General features: G+C 37.8%; 1 protein-coding gene across 2 annotated transcripts in view; it reads left to right on the top strand.

The window, feature by feature from the left end:
• The first annotated feature begins 941 nt into the window (after positions 1–941).
• GABRA3 (gamma-aminobutyric acid type A receptor subunit alpha3) overlaps positions 942–12,906 on the top strand; it is a 330,036-nt gene continuing 318,071 nt past the window's right edge. For both annotated transcript variants that reach the window (XM_045996525.1, XM_045996524.1), the window contains exon 1: positions 942–1,100. The gene's annotated coding sequence lies outside the window, so the exon portion shown is untranslated. The remainder of the gene's footprint in view (positions 1,101–12,906) is intronic.

Here is a 12,906-nt window from a genome sequence, read left to right as displayed (position 1 = left end):
ACTCAAACCTAAGTTCCTTTATTGTATTCTTAGCCTAGGTCTCTTTACCTACCCTCTATTTCATTCTTACTGTACTTTGCTCAGTTTTCTTTCTTTCTTTTTTTTTTTACCCCAATGGGAATACAATTGTTTTATATTTTAACTAATCTCTTCTCTGTCCTATTCTCCCATGTGCAAACTCACCCGTGAGCTCACACACTTACCTATACCTATATTCCTTTCTGAGGTTTTTGAAAAGGAAGTATTGTGGTTCTGCTGTTTGTCTGTTTTGCCTGGAGGGAAGCTCCAGTTGACAGTTCTGAACTGGGTTCACACTTCTACTTTGTGGGGGGTGGAGGTGGCAGTTAGGTCATTAGGGAATCAACGTGGCTGAACACTTTCTTTTTAGTGGAGGGGGAATGACAAACTCTTTGATGTAATTTTTTTTTGAGCTCATTACTGTCCTCAGAGATGGAATGTGAACAAACAGGATTGTGAAACCTTCATTTGGGGCCTGAGCTAAGAAGACACACCCATAGGGATGTAAGGGAGATAGACCACTTCTTTTCTGTCTTGGAGCAGCTAGCCAGCATTACACATCAGCATGGTAATCCATACTTCCTTTATCCTCCTCTTCACTGCTCTTATCCTTTTGCTCTCTTTCCGTTCCCCTTGCTTCCTCTGCTCCTCCTCTTCCCTCTGAGCTTCCCCCTATTTCTCTGCTGGAAATCTTAAATAATAAAATACTACTTTAGTCTTTCCTAAAACAACCACAGATCCAAAACCTTGCAGCACTGTATTCCAGAGCCCCAGCACAGCCGCGTGCTCAGCACCAGGGAATGGTGAATCTAAAGCCAGCAAAGGGGGAGGGGAGGAGGGAAGAGAGAAGAGATAGGGAGAGGCGGGAGAAAGAGAGAGGGAGAGGGGGAGGAGAGAGAGGGAGAGGAGAGCGTGAGCGCGCGCAAGCTAGCGAGCAAACCAGAGAGACGAGAGAGGGACCAGGAGAGAGACCCAGAGAAAGAGAAGAGGAAGCCGAGCTCTGTGAGGACTTAATCTCCAACTTGTTTCATTTCATTCATCCTTCTCTTCTCTCGGCCTCGGGGAAGTGACTGTGGCTCTTGGTAAGGAACATAGATGTCCCTCCTTCCCCCTCCCCCAAGCTGAGGTCTCCTTTAGCGATAGCATCTCTCCCCCGTACTGAGAGTCTCCTTGGGTTGGCCGGGGAGGCGAGACATGCTCTGCAGCTGTGATGCTATCCTGGGTTTCCCAGTGGGGTTGGTGGAAGCCCAGAGTTGGCATCTGGGCAGGGAGGCACTGAGGTAAAACCCGATTTGGGGAGGGGGTTGTGATGTGGTGTATGCGCGATTTGCTTCATTGTCAGTGAATTGTTTTGTTCCTTTTTGGAAACAGGTCAGCCTTGACCTTGCAAATTGCTTAGGGGGCCAGGCAGCTGCTGCAGAAAGCCACCCAGTGTTCCCTAGCTGGAGCAGACAGCACAGTCATGACCCCCCAGACAGCCCTAGGCACGGGGATGGGGTAATGGCTGGAGCTTCCTTCCTCCTTTAACTCTTTCTCTGCAGCTGTTTCTCACTGCTGAAATTGAGAAATAAGGAGAATACCATGCAGCCCTTTCCCCCATCTACCTTTTATCTTTCCCAGATGCAACTGAGTGGAAAGTTGTAAATAACTGCTTCTTTTGAAAGCCGCTTGAGACCCCCCCCTTCCTTTAAGGGGTTTATTGTGGGGTTGGGCCCCAGTTCCCTTACAAACTTGGGAGGCCTCTCTTGTTTCCCCATGGGAAGCCCCATTGCCTGCCCACTCCCCATCCTAGGTAGTTGAACAGACAAGCTAGAAAGGGATTCAGATACCCTACCCCATCCCACTGGCAGGCATGGTATAAGTCCAGCTGTGTCCTTGAGAAGGAAGAAACACCTGATGGTTTGTGTGGAATTGGTTTCCCAGCTTGCTGGTCCTCTGTGGCAGAGGATGGCATAGGCAGGAGGACTGGGGGAGGGGTGGCTTTTGGATTTAGAGCAGGGTGATAAGCCAGGATTCCTGCTGTGAATTGTGTGGTTTATTGAGGATCAGCAGGTTCTGGATGTCTGGAGCTATGCAAGGACTGGCTGAAGCTGTTGTGGTATACCTCCTCTGAACTGGTAGGAGAAGGGATCTGGTTGCTTGATGGGAGTTTTTGAGTTAGCAACACTGCCATGCCCATGGTAGTAATTATTACATCAACAGTACTAATTGCTACCATTGTTGAGTGCCTTGTATGTTTTGGATCTGATGTTGAGGATTTAATATGTATCCTTACACCAACACTATGAAGCAGGTACTAGTATTATCCTTGGTTTACTGGTGAGGAAACTGAAGCACAGAGAGGTTAAGTAACTGTCTAAGGTTGCAGAGTAATTACATGTCCCAGTAGGGAATTAAAACACAGGCAACTTGGGGCGCCTGGGTGGCTCAATGGGTTAAAGCCTCTGCCTTCAGCTCAGGTCATGATCCCAGGGTCCTGGGATTGAGCCCCTCATCAGGCTCTCTGCTCCGTGGGGAGCCTGCTTCCTCCTCTCTCTCTGCCTGCCTCTCTGCTTAGTTGTGATTTCTCTCTGTCAAATAAATAAAATATTTAAAAACAAAACAAAACAAAAAAAAAACACAGGCAACTTAATTCTAGAATGCATGGACTTGACCATTAAGCACTACTGTCTCCTTGGGGAAAATTTTGTACCTTTGTTGGTTAGGCAAGTGCTGGTGTGATGGGAAGGATACTCTTGGCAAAAAAAAAAAAAGAAAAAGTAGTAGCCTAGCCTTTGTGTAGAGTAATAGGAACTTAGAGTATGGCATAGTGGCTGGCCATTGTGGAACCAAAAGCCTCATCTGGGTTCCTGGAGAAGCTGCCCAAAAGGCTTTCTTTGGCCAGCCTGCTTTCCTTTGAAAAGGCTATCCGAAAAGACTTGACTTTTTTACCGTCATAACCTCATCCATCTCACATCCAGCAAAAGACTGCTTTTTTCAGGACCAACTCTTGCTCTTATTTTCTGAGAGCTAGAGTCACCTAGTCCTGAAAATTTTAGAATATTAAAACCTTGGACCTGGAAAGTCATTAAGCTTTACTTCTCCACCCAGTTCTTCAATTTGTCTTAAGCATTCAATTCATTGACTGATTTTCACTTGATCTCTCTGCAGTGACAGAGAGCTCATTAGATGGCCTTTTTTTTTTTTTTAATCTTGGATCAGTTCTGATTGCCAGAAAGTAATCCCCCTTATAAGCCAAGGTCTGTCTCCCTGTAACTTGTATTCTTTGCTTCTTTGGGACTAACTGCAACAAATTTGCTTCTTCTTAATAATAGCTCATCAGACAGTTGAAGACAGCAGTCATACCTCTCCCCTCAAAGCCTTAGGTCTGACAAGATCACAAGTAAAGGATCATTGTTTGTCTCATTTTGGAAGCTAGACTTTTATTGATATGACCAGTATCCCATTCTCGTTTGTCAGTGACAAACTAGCATCCTGAGATTTTTTAAAGCAGCCTTGAGAGTGTATGTTTTCTTCCTTGGAAAAGCTTGCTATTTGGTATCAAGTGGACTCATGGGACCAAAGAAGCTCTCCCCCCTAAAAAAAAGACCAGAAATCAGTTAGTGATAGTTCTTCTGAAGACCCAGAATGTCCAAATAGTAGTCAGAAAATAGGCATGTGAAATTTGAGCAACAGGGATTTATGGCAATTATAAGGGAGACACTTGAAATAGTGGTGATTCAAGGTTCACACAGTATATGGAAGGTAAAAGGATAAATTTTTTGATCTGAAAGTATCTCAGAAACAATGACATCACTGAGTGGATGGTGAAGCGTGAGACTGGGTGGAGTAGGAGTGAGCACCAGTGTGTTAGAGTGGAGAACTGACCTGGGTGTTAAGGAACTTGAGTTTTATTCCTAGGCTCTGCTAATTTGTCAGTTACCTTGGACACCTGAGTCCCCTGTCCATGGGCCTCAGTTTTTCCATCTAAAAATGACGATGAGGTAGATTGTATCACCAAGGGTCTTTCAGCTCTGTAATTCTCTATCTGAAGTAAATTATAAAGTCTGAGGTTTGTAAGGGCTTCAGAAATCATCTAGGCCAGTGTTTCTACGAATTTAATGTGCAAAAGAATCTCCTGGGCATCTTGTTAAAATGCTAACTCTGACTCAGAGGGTCTGGGGGATACAGCCCAAGATTTTTCATTTTAGCAAATTACCAGGTAATCCTGAATCTGTTGTTCCAGTGCTTTTCAAACTACCTTGTTCAAAGACCAGTTTTTTAAAATTTTCCAATCCATTGCAGACTGTTACTTTAGTAAAATACATTATGAATTATTAGAAAATGAAAGAAAAAACAAAATATAAACTCACATTTTTATTACTAGATTCAACAGACATAAAATTATTTTTTAAATTGTTATAATATTTCATAAGTGATTATTTTCATTTCTGCTCATAGGTTATTACTGCCTGGCAATAATAGTTTGCAGATAGGCATTGATCCATAGACCATACTTTGCACAGCACTAGTCTAGGCTACTAGGAATTTAAGAGGCCCAGATTTGGCCCAGTTGTAATTTCAAAGTCATTTTTGCCTAAGGATTTTTCACCATCAGGTTAAATGTCTTCTTTGACAAAGAACTAAATATCCTTACAAAGTAACATCACTTGTTGTGACTGTCATAAAGTGTTTTTTTAAAGCTTTTATAAATGTACCTCTTAGATTATATATTCCAAGCAAGTAAATTGTCACCCCAATTTATTGTAGTATCAGTCACTATCCTAGTGTGTGGCATATAGTAGGTGTTTAATAAATGTTTATTAAGTGAATGACCAAGTCAGTTGGTATAATGCATTTTGGAGCCACACATTCATTAAATAATAGGTAATTTTGGTTTCCTTCCAGCATTTGTGAGACAGTATTTATCCTGTTTTATAAATTTCTAATGGTGAATATAAGGCCAATTTGTCTGGAATCCCAATTTTATTTTAAAGGAATTGTATGTCCTGGGGCCCCTAGGTGGCTCAGTGGTTTAAAGCCTCTGCCTTAGGCTCAGGTCATGATCTCAGGGTCCTGGGATTGAGCCCCGCATCGGGCTCTCTGCTCCACGGGGAGCCTGCTTCCTCCTCTCTCTCTGCCTGCCTCTCTGCCTGCTTGTGATCTCTGCCTGTCAAATAAATAAATAAAATCTCTTAAAAAAAGGAATTATATGTCCTAAGTCCCAAGTTTTTACCTTTAAATCAATTGTTCATCAATTCAGTGGTCCAACATTAATTTAGTGATGTGGTAAAGCACCATGCAGATAATACAAGGGTGAGCAAAACAGACATGGCCTTTGCTCATGAGGAACTTACAGTTTGATGGGGAAAAGGCCATAAATCAGATACTCACACAACAGTTATTTCAGTCAGTAATAAATGCTATGAAGAAAAAGTATGAGGGTGAGGCTATGAAGGTATATAACAGAAAAAAACTGATCTAGCATGGGGTTTAAGAAAATTTCCTTGAGGAAGTGATATCAAGGGTGAGTAGAGACATGGGAGTAGGGTGGGGTTATTATGGTGAGGGTGGAGCAGTTTTGTAGATGAAGAGAAGAGCATGCATGAGGGCCTTGAGATGCCTAGTGAATTTGAGAAACTGAGATAAAGCTGGTGTAGCTGAAGTGACCATTGTAAGGATGTTGATGTTTATTCCAGAAACAGGGACTGATTAAGGCTTTTTAAGCAGGATGACTGATAGAGCCTAAAATGAATCCATTTAGTATAACATTACTAAGTGCTATGAACAAAAGGCGATATGGGAGATACAGGCTGATTTAGGAGTAGCCTCTGCTGTCCAAGATGACAGAGTCAAGTAAGAGAGAGAAGAAATATACAAACAACTATAATTTTAGGAGAATGTAATCCACACACATAAAAGAAGGGCATGCAAAGAGATCAAAGGCAGCTTCCCAGAAATACAGTGTTTGAACTGGGCTTCAAAGATTAAGCAAACTTTGGAGGTACACTTTGGTGTTCTAGGAAGAGGCCAGAAAAGCAGAGGACTTGTATTAGGAACAGTGAGGAGGTTAGTTATTATTTTGCAGTCAAATGTACGGTAAACGTATTTAAGAAATATTTGGCAAAATAAGTAGAGAGCTTGGCTGTAAATAATATTAAATGCTGGCGTGGAGAATTAGATAGAGCTTTCTTTTATAGGCAATAGAGAGGCAACACCTTTATTTTATGGCTGAGCTAACTGATCCTGATATGGGGAATCACTTGATTTGACTGAGGTCACATAGCCAGCAAAATGTATTGGGTACAGTTGAAAGAAATGTGGAATTGGAGCTCTCAAAATAAGTCAACGGGAGACAGTGATTTGAGTCATTGATATAGAGGTGGTACTTAAAGTGGAACGAAGGGATCCAAAGATCTCTTCTTTGGGGAATGCTTATGCTTTAGGATATGGGAAAACAAAGATGAGATTGTGTGAAGGCTACAGAGGAGAGGGAAGGTGTGTGGAAGTAATGTTTGAGAATGCAGTATTATGAAAGAGCCAAGAATAAAGAGGTCTCGTCCATTAGTTGGGCAAACATTTATTGAGTACATTCCATTTACCAAACATGGAGAATGTAATGGTGAGCAAAATAAATGTGGTTGTTGCCACCTTTGGGTTCATGGTTTAGACAGTGAGATAGACATTATTCTACAAACTGTTGAATTATATAGTTGTACATTGTGATTAGTATATAGAGGAAAATATATTGCTTTAAGAAGGAAGGCATGGTTACCATTATTAGACTTTTCAGCAGCACTGTGTACTGACAAACAATACCCAGTTTCTAAAATTATGATACTCACAGTGCTTACTAAAAGACTGGATGATCATATCCATTTTGCTGTTGTTTGGCAGATGATAATGCTGTAAGGAAAGGTAAGATTCCCTCTAGTCTCTTGTCCACAAAAGCACTGGTTTATTTTTTTAAAAGATTTTATTTATTTATTTGACAGAGAGAGAGCACATGTAGTCAGAGCGTCAGGCAGAGGGAGAGGGAGAAGCAGGCCCTCCGCTGAGTAGGGAGTCCAACGTGAGGTTTGATCCCAAGACCCTGGGATCATAACCTGAACCCAAGGCAGCCGTTTAACCAACTGAGCCACCCAGGCGCCCCGCATAGTCTTATTTGAAACCAGGTTATATGTCATGTTGCTTAACTGAAATTCTCAATGAGTCAGCACTCTTCCCAGATCTTCATTCTCCCCATTCTACAAGTTCAAGAAAGATACACTTGGTAAGAAAAAAAATAATATGGAGAATGGGATATTAAAAGTCTCTCTGAAAATGAGATTTCAGATAGCCTAGTCTAGAGTCTAGTCTTGGTTTGGATGCTGACTTAGTTTCTTATAACAAGTAACTTGTTTGAGCTTCTGTTTCCATAACTGTAAAATGAGGAAGGTTGGACTAGACCTAGCTGAAAGATTCTATAGTTTATGTTCTATTCTTTACTCCATTCTCATGGTCCTGTGCTGGTTGTTCAGGCTCAGTCCCTTGTTTAAGGAACACTAGGGATTTTATATGGAATTCTGAAGGTTGTTAATTTTGGTGGAAGTAGTCATAGGACTTAGAAGCGATCACAGGAATGCCCTTTCCTTGTTCTATTCCTGAGATTGCTCAAACCATCACTGTTCTGAATGTTAAGAAAAGAACTGACTGTGTTCTGAAATCTGTAGTAACTCTGAGTACTAGGTGATATTTTCACCACTGCTGGTTTTAAAATGAACTAAGGGCACTGCAAAGAAAATGATGCAGGGTACTGTGGAGCAGAGGCAAGCTGATTATCTCATGTTCTGAAATGTAGTGGTCCAGACAGTCTGTTCCTAGGGGGAAGATCTATGGTAAAGGGAAATATTGGTTGGTAATAGAAAAACATTTTTATACTTAAAACATTTTAAAGGTATTGATGTTTGTACACAATGTCTCCTCACTATACACAGAAGGAAGAATAAAAATCTCCAGGATGTGTATTTTGAAGGGTGCTCTCTTCTGTTTAAAAATGATTTCATAAAAGGAATCAAGAATTACATAGATTTTTTTGAAGGGAAGGGGAGGTGGATGGGGGTGGAATTATGTAAGTGATCATAACATAAAATAACTTTTTAAAATAGTGCAAGAGGAGCTCAGAAACAGCAGGGTCCTTACCAATCATATAATGGTAGTCTTATCAACCAGTACATATGGTCATTTATTTTCAGTGTGAATAGTTCCAGGAAAGGTTGCTTAATACCACCTGATAACTGTGATTGTTAACAAATTCTTTTTCATACTGACCTGAAATCTGTCTTTTGAATCCAACCTATGGGATGCTCCTTGGAGCAACAGGAATACTAATGTCTATTTTTTTGCCCTGTAATTAGCCATTCAAAAGTTTAAATATAGTTTTTTCTTTTTATCTTTTCTCCAGTCCATATATACCCAGTTCTTAACCTCATATGGCATATATTTTGAGTATCTTCTATAGGAGATGCTGAAGTTTTCAGTATTACCCTTAATACATAATATACAAAGCTGGACCCAGTATTCTAGGCATGGCTGATTAGCACCACCATTTAAAAAATTTTGTACCTTTATTAATTTTCCTTAAGGCTGTATTATCTATTTCTATTTTTTTCTATTCATAAAATGAAACAGCCTCATAATAGAAAATTTAAAAAAAAAGGAGAGAAAACACAAATCGCCTCTTAATACCTTGTCCAAAGACAACTTGCTTGGCTTCCTCCCAGATGTGCTTCCATGTTTACATAACTGGGATCATATCTTATACATACTATTTCATATCTGGCTTCTCCATGGGTATCGTACTCTAAGTATTTCACTGTGTCATTCACCAGCCTTCAGACAATTTTTAATGGCTTCATAATTTTCAGTTGTACAATTTGTACCTACTTTAATTATTTAACAGATCCTGTATTAGTCATTTAAATTATTTTTAATTTAAGTTATCATGAATAGCCCTGAAATGTGTTTATGCATTTATGCATAAATCTTTGCTTCTTTGAACCTCATCTCTTTTAGGTCTTTATTCAAATATTACCTCCATACAGTCTCCAAAACAATTATCCATATATATGCAAACCCTTCTCCTCCAACACTCACTTTTCTCTTTCCTTGCTTTATTTTTTTCTCCCTGATCTGTATCATAACCTAATAGTTGAGATATATTCTAATTTATTATCTGGATCTTTGTATTAAAATGTAAGCCCCTTGAACACAGATTTTTCTTTTTTTACTTTGTATTCACTATTTTATCTCCCAGTACCTAGAGCAATGCATGATACATTGTAGATCTTTACTAGATATTTGTTGAATAAATGATTTTCTCAAGATGGGTTTTTATAAGAGACATTATTAGACCTAAGGATTAAATTTTTAAAGGCTCAGTGTATGTGTGAAGTTGTCTCACTGTATAAGATGGACAATTTCTGTTCATATACCTATACCAAAACTGGCTATCATCATTCTTTTAAAATCTGCCAGTATAATAGAGGCTAAATGATATCTTACTGTTTTAATGTTTCTTTTATTATATTGAGCATGAATATGGTCTTGGGTTTCTTGGTCACTTTTATTCTCTTCCTATGAACATATATCCATGACCTGTATAATTTTTCCATTGAGAACTTATATGTTTCTTATTCATTTTTATGGACAATGTATACATTTAATAGACATTAGACCTTTCTTCTGTGGTATATGTGGAAAATACGTCCCATGTTTGTGTTTTAAATGAACTTTTATGCACAGATTACCATTTATGTAACTACATTTATCTTTCCATTTGTAATTTTTCTGATGAATACATGTTTGTTCCTGCCCAAATTAGATAAGTGTTTAAATGGATTTTTTTTCATTTTCATTGCTTATATTTGTTTAATCCTTCCAAAATATTTTTTTTGGTGTGTGGTATGAGGTAATTTTCTAAATTATTTTCCCTTTCAATTTTTCACAATAACAGAAACTGAATAATTAATCCTTTCCAACTGTTCTGTGATGCTACATTTAATGTGCACAAATTGTTATATATAGTAGATTCTCTTTGGAATTTATCTAATTTCCATATTTTGTACCCTGACTCTTTCTGTTCTAGTTTAATACTTTTGTAACTTTAAAATAATTTTTATTACCTCAACTCTTCTATTTACCAACTGTGTGGAATCTGACCCTCTATATGTCTATTTGTATAGAGTGTATAATGGTAAAATTTATGTTATGCTTTTAATTTGTGAAGGGGATCTTTCTATCATTATTTTTGCTAATTTATTATGGCTGGTATACATAGAAATTGCTATTTATAATTTTAATTTCTATTTTTTCATTTTGCTCAAATTTATTATAAATTTATCATTTCTTATTTCTCATTTATAATTTTGAAGACTTTAAAATATTTTGAAATTCAGAGAAATGTCTAATAAAATGAGCAAATAAGTACATATATACTGCTCAGAGAGAACAAGTGTTAGCATTTTGTCATTTCTGTTTCAGATATATTTAATGAAGTAAATAAAACATTACAGATAAACTTTACTTTCTGATGTTTAGCTCAGCTTTACTTCTCTTTACATCCTTCCAGAACACAAAGCCTGGAGATGCTCACACTTGCTTTTTTTTCTTTTAAGTTTTTATTTAATTCCAGGATAGTTAACATACACTATTATATTGATTTCAGGTGTACAATACAGTAATTCACCAGTTCCATACATCACCTGGTGCTCATCAAAAGTGTATTCTTCAATCCCCTTCACCTATTTCACCCATCCCCCTGCCCACCTCCCCTCTGGTAACCATGAGTTTCTTCCCTATAATTGAGTCTGTTTCTTGATCTCTCTCTTTCTTCCCTTTGCTCATGTGTTATGTTTTCTAAATTACACATATTAATGAAATTATATGGTATTTGTCTTTCTTTGACTTATTTGGTTAACATTATACTCTCTAGTTCTATCCATGTTATCGTAAATGGCAAGGTTTCCTTTTTTATGGCTGAATAATATTCCACTACACACACACACGCACACACACACACACACACACACACACACACACACACACACACAACATCTTATTTATCTATTCATCAGTCCATGGACATTTGGGCTGCTTCTATATCTTGGCTATTGTGAATAATGCTCTTACAAACATAGGGATGCATTCATCTCTTTGAATGAATGTTTTTGTATTCTTTGGGTATATACCCAGTATTGCGAATTCTGGATCATAGGGTAGTTCTATTTTTAATTTTTTGAGGAAACTCCATTTCCAGAGTGACTGCATCAGTTTGCATTCCCTCCCAACAGTGCAGGAGGGTTCCCCTTTCTCCACATCCTCACAAACACCTGTTATTTCTTGTGTTGTTGATTTTAGTTATTCTGACAGGTGTGAGGTGTTAGCTCATTGTAGTTTTGATTTACATTTCCCTGATGGTAAGTGATAATGATTATCTTTTCATGTGTCTTGTTGGCCATCTGGATATCTTCTTTGGAGAAATGTCTGTTTATGTCTTCTATCCATTTGTTAATTGGATTTTTTTTTTTGGTGCCAAGTTTTATAAGTTCTTCATATATTTTGGATACCCTTTATCAGATATGTCATTTACAAATATCTTCTCCCATTCTGTAGATTGTCTTTTAGTTTTGTTGATTGTTTCCTTTGCTGTGCTGAAGTTTTGTATTTTGATGTAGTCCCAATAGTTTAGTTTTGCTTTTGTTTCCCTTGCCTCAGGACACATATCTAGAAAAAATTTGCTAAAGCTGTTATCAGAGAGGTTACTGCCTGTCCTCTCCCCTAGGATTTTAATGATTTCAGGTCTCAGATTTAGGTCTTTCATCCATTCTGAATTTATTTTTGTGTATGATGTAAGAAAGTGGTCCAGTTTCATTCTTTTGCATGTGGCTGTCCAGTTTTTCCAACACCATTTGTTGAAGAGACTATCTTTTTTCCATTGGATATTCTTTCCTGCTTTATTGAAGATTAATTGACCATATATTTGTAGATTCATTTCTGGATTTTCTATTCTGTTCTATTGATCTATGTGGCTATTTTTATGCCAGTACCATATTGTTTTGATCACTATAACTTTGTAATATAAGTTGAAGTCTGCACTTGTGAATCTCCCATCTTTTCTTTTCTTTTCTTTATTATGTTCAGTTAGCCAACATATAGTCCATCATTAGTTTTTGATGCAGTGTTCAATGATTCATTCGTTGTGTATAACACCCAGTACTCATCATGTCCCTGCTTTTCTTTTTCAACATTGCTGTGGCTATTCCGAGTCTTTTGTGCTCCCATACAGATTTTAAGGTTTATTCTAGTTCTCTGAAAAATGCTGTTGGTATTTCAATAAGGATTACATTCAATCTGTAGATTGTTTTGGATAATATAGACATTTGAACAATATTTGTTCTTGCATTCTATAAGCATTGAATGTCTTTCCATACTTTTGTGTCATCTTTAATTTCTTTTATCAGTGTCTTATAGTTGTCAGAGTGTATGTATTTCACCTCTTTGGTTGAGTTTATTCTTAGGTATCTTAATATTTTGAGTGCAATTATAAATGGGATTGTGTTCTTAATTTCTCTTTCTGCTGTCTCATTATTGGTATATAGAAATACAACAGATTTCTCTAGATGGATTTTATATCCTGCAACTTTATGAAATCATTTACCAGTTCTAGCAGTTTTTTGGTGGTCTTTAGGATTTTCTATATGGAATATCATGTCACCTGCACATAGTGAACATTCTACGTCTTCCTTACCGATCTGGATTCCTTTTATTTCTTTTTGTTATCTGCTGTGGCTAGGAATTCCAGTACTATGGTGCATTAAACTGGTGAGAGTGGACATTTTTTTTTTTTTTTTTTTTTTTTTTTAGAATGGA

Source organism: Meles meles, chromosome X (genome assembly GCF_922984935.1).
Source record: "Meles meles chromosome X, mMelMel3.1 paternal haplotype, whole genome shotgun sequence".
In the NCBI taxonomy this organism is placed as follows: Eukaryota; Metazoa; Chordata; class Mammalia; order Carnivora; family Mustelidae; genus Meles; species Meles meles.
Note: the sequence above shows the minus strand (reverse complement) of the source record. Positions and strands in the feature narration are given on the sequence as shown.